We start from the raw sequence: 4,736 nt of genomic DNA on the forward strand, positions 1-4,736 counted from the left end.
GTTTAAGAGTTTTAAGAGTTTAAGAGTTTTTAAGAGTTTTAGCCAAATACTTTATAATATAGTATAGATAATTATTTTTATCATAATAGAAAAATATTTATCCTAATGAACAAATTTTAATATATTAGAAGGATATTCGAACAATGCAGCGAGATACATATTTATTTTAATGTTTAATTTTATTTTGTCTCCATTTATAATACGATTTGATGTGGTCCATTTATAATACGATTTGATGTGGTACTAAAAAAAATAATGTTTTTATTTTTTGAATAAAATATAAAGTTGAAGGTATCATAAAATTTTGAAAAAATATATATATCGATTTTAGTATCAAATTAAATATTGAAAAATTCTTTTTTTTTCCTTGTAATTTATTTAATTCAATTTTTTATTGTAATTTAATTTAGATTTAATAATGAAGTCACTTATTTTTGGTTTAGTAATATAATTTTTTATGAAAACCATAATTAGTATTTTGTTGAAATTCAACGATTATTCTAAATATATTTTAGAATTTTTATATTTAAAATCATATACATATCCAATATTTGATTATGTTTATCTGCAGTTAGTTACACGAATTCAAAAATGGAGTTTTAATAAATTGGACATACGCACAATTTACTTGTAATATTGAAATTTAAATAATATGCATCAATAAACAGTACTTAATGTATAAAAAAATGATTTTTAAAAGTTTTTGTCAAATACTTTATAATATAGTATAGATTATTATCTCACTTTCAACCTATACAATCACAATCGATTTTAGAGTGAACCACATTTTTAATCCCTATAGTTTACTTAAAGACTTATTTGTCCCTCCTAACGGTTGTTAACTAACAACGTTAACTCTTAAAAACTTGGATGTTATGAAATTAAATTAAGGACTATCAGTGTAGATAATTATATTAGGGACTGAATCCAGAATATTAACATACCAGAGGGACCAGAAGTGTAATTCAGTCTAAAAAAATGAAAAGGCAACGGGAGTTGTAGAAATGTGGAATATATTTATAAGATCCACGCCTCAAAAGGTTGTGAATAGTTGCAGAATGATTGTGAGATATAATAATGATAGTTGACTACTTTGACTTGTGGACCCCCCATTCCATTTCTGCACAAAAGTGAGGTTAAAACGACCTCAAGATCCAATGAAGATATGAAATTGGATTTATTTGGTAAGCAGAACCTTTAATTATTATTGCTTCATCCTTTTCAACACTAATATGCGAGGATGGTTTAAATCAGAACATTTTCATTTTACGAGAATGCGATAATACGTTTTTATTATAGACAATCATATGTGATACTATTATTCCATCACATATGATACACATGTGATACTAAATCAGAGACGTGGATGATTTTCGATGCGATCTTGGTTGTGGGCCAAGTCGCCCTTACACCACTAAGCCCCTCACAAGTATTATCACATGTGATAAGGTTGTCGTTGATATGATATTATAATCCATTAAGACCATCATATGTGATGCTAAATCGTAGACGTAAACAACTTTTGGCGCGACCTAAGTCGTAGAACACGTCGTGCGCACATCACAGAGTCCCCCTCACGCGTATTATCACATGTGATAAGGGTGTTCTCGTGTTCTCGTAAAATAGACGTGTTCTCATTTAAACATCCACCTACATATACATATATAGTGGTACGTATACCTTTTATCAAATAATGACATGTTTAAATAAGAAGACTAATATATATATCATGATAATATAAAGAAAAAGGAACATTAAAGAAATGGTTCTTATGTAAGTCAATGAAAAAATTCATCTGAAAATGCATATGTGAACATATATTATTAATCTGTAAGTCGGTTCACGACATCCATCTTCAAATAGATTTTTCAACGAATTCACATGTGAAACTTCTTTTAATATTTTCTCATGATATTTAGTCTTTTTTTTATTTAAACCGAACTCTTTATCAAATATTATTATTAATCTCGTAATTAAAAAACTATTTGTTCGTCTAGATGATCAGAAGTGAAACAAAATGACAAACCACAGTAATCATTAAAACTGTAATTAATTAAAAAGATGAACGAAAGTTGTCACGAATGTCAATCAAATCAACGTAAAGAAATAATGGCTTATCGTATTGTTAAAACTTGAAGGCTTTTTAGTACGAAATGATGCAAGGATAAGCATTTTAATTAAAGAAAACCAAAACTACGTCGCACGACTACTCCTGCGTTCAAATGAAACAAAAACCTGGTGAGGGTACAAATTTGCCAAGTGTTGACAGCTTTCTCTTGAAATGCAAGATCCGTACAACAATCAAAGATTCTCACCCCCACCCCCCATGAGCATAAAAACTCCACGTCCTCTTTCTTTCTAGTTAAGAAGTAGAGAGAGAATATTGGTTTAAAGCTCTTATGTGTATTACAGATCAGCTTATAACCACTTATAGTTATAGGTTACAAGGTATAAAGAAATGGAAGTGAAAGAAAGTTGGAGGAGCAGAAGCTGGAACGATGGCGGCAGCGGCAGCGGCGGTGGTGGCGGTGATGATGGTGGTGGAGATGGGAGGAGATTGGGAGATAAGTGTAGACATATAGGAAAGAAGCAAAGGGCTAAATTCTATATAGTAAGACGTTGTATAGCTATGCTTGTATGTTGGCATGATCAAGATAAGTAATTCAATTACCTTTTCTTTTCTTTTTTCTCTTTTAATTCATTATTCATTCATTTCGTAATAATATTCATACATCTGGGAATGGATTATGTATGATATTTATATGTTAAACTAAATATTACTGGTTTATTTAGACCGAATAGAGAAATATGGGTATGGGGAAATATGTATATGTGATATGATAAATATGTGATTTTGTTTTTTTAAAATTATTGTGTTTAAAAAGTACGTTACATGTTTGCGAGTGTATATGCACCGTATACATTTAGCACTCACGTAAGTATTAAGCCACGGAGCCATCCTCAAAAGTATGTGCATGCACATTTAGTGACTCGGAATCAAACATGGTGTCCCTCTCCAACGTACTATCTTGGTTCCTCCTTCCAATTTGAACCGCATAAATTTTCATTTGGGAAGTAATATGAAAACTGCAGCGTTTTAATCTTGTCAATTTCTCTAACAAAAAATAATGCGTTGTTTTTCTGTTCATAAAAATTATTTATTCTTATCATACATGTTTAATCGTACTGTTTGTTTTTGGTTCATAAGATTCAGATGTTTTTTTGTCATAACTACCAAAACTTTCCGGATATTGTTATTCTGTCCATAGACGTAAACGAAACAAATTGAAATAAATGGTTTAGTGCAAAAAAAAAAGTTGGAAACTAAAGGGTCTTTGACCTAGAAAGTCAATGGTTTAAACCTCACTAAAAATAAGGGTGATATGTAAATTTATTAAATTTATTTTCAGTATATAAATATTATATGTTTAAAAAAAATTGAAAATAGAGTATTGAGCAACTATAATAACATAAGGCACAATCACCAAAATCTACCAGGTATACCATGTGCTTTTCATTAAGACATCATTATGACTTTATGTAATGTGAAATATAACAAGAATACAGACACACATATACCAGAGATTTATTCAATAATTAAACCGACCGATTAGTTTGTGATAATTATGAAATTCAATCTTATAAATTAAAGGATAAATTAAAAAACTAGTATTTTTGATAATTTGACTTAAAATTATAATTAAAAGACATTTTAGATATTTTAAAATTTATCTCTCTCTCTCTCTATCTCCTACCTTCGGTCTTCGACGAACACCATGTGATACCCAAAATACACCAAGATACACAATGTGATACAAAAAATACATACAATGTGATATCCAAAACACACCAAGTAAACTTACCACTATGATACCAATTGTGGTACCACTGTTATATCAACTGTGGTAACACTGTGATACCATTGTCACATGTGGGTGTTTAGTGGTCGATCATCGGAGACAACGTCTTGGTCAGACAAGTTGACCGGAGGAGGTCACTAGAGTGGTGGTGGATGTCGAAGAAGGCCAACGGATTTGATGTGTGTATATATATATATATATACATATATTAAAATAATTAAAGTAAATTGAATATTGAACACAATTTATTAATTTACCTTTTTGTTTTATTTTAGTAAATAACATTAATTATATAAATGATTGACTCATATTGAATCTTACAATTACTATAAACTATCTAATCCTCATTTGATTAGGCCCCTATACACCCCCCCCCCCCCACACACACACACACACACATATATATATAGAGAGAGAGAGAGAGAGAGGTGAGTTATTATACAACCAATACTACTCAATCTCAACCGATCAATTTAATTTGATTAATATATGATTTCATAGAAATTTTGGTTGTTTCTTAATATAAAGTATTGATCATAATTAATGAACTCTATTCATTTTTCATAAATATTCAAATCATAATAAATGAACTCTTATTATTTCCATAAACATTTCAATTTATTGGGTTGCATTGGTTGTACAAATGTGATAGGTTGCATTTCAAACGAACTATATATATATATATATATATATATATATATATATATAGGCCTAATCAAATGAAAACTAATTAGTTTGTGGTAACCATGAGGTCCAATTTTAACCACAAATCAATAGATAAATTAGAAAATTTATTATATTCGTAATTTTGAATAAAATTTTAATGCAAAGACATTTTAGATATTTTCTTTTCTCTCTTCTCTCTCCTCTCTTCGT

This window comes from Cynara cardunculus (genome assembly GCF_001531365.2).
Source record: "Cynara cardunculus var. scolymus isolate 2C chromosome LG 11, CcrdV1, whole genome shotgun sequence".
NCBI classification, from domain to species: domain Eukaryota; kingdom Viridiplantae; phylum Streptophyta; class Magnoliopsida; order Asterales; family Asteraceae; genus Cynara; species Cynara cardunculus.